Here is a 248-nt window from a genome sequence, read left to right as displayed (position 1 = left end):
TCCTCGCTCTTTTAAAACAGCTCATGTTGTTTAATGCTAAAGTTCACATCCATCAAAAAGGTAACAGGCTCCTGGAGAAAGGTATTAGCAACACTTAAGGTATATTGAGAAAAAGACTAGTCTTACAAATCTTTTATCAAACACTGAGAAAAACATCATCATTGGAAAATTGTCTTGGCATCTTAGATGCTGACCTTTCAGACATATCTGTCCCAAAACCTGAAACAGATGTGGTCCCTGGAAAAAAA

The sequence above is a fragment of the Corvus brachyrhynchos genome, unplaced genomic scaffold (assembly GCF_000691975.1).
Source record: "Corvus brachyrhynchos isolate BGI_N302 unplaced genomic scaffold, ASM69197v1 scaffold61, whole genome shotgun sequence".
Lineage (NCBI taxonomy): Eukaryota > Metazoa > Chordata > Aves > Passeriformes > Corvidae > Corvus > Corvus brachyrhynchos.
This window is presented reverse-complemented; position numbering follows the sequence as displayed.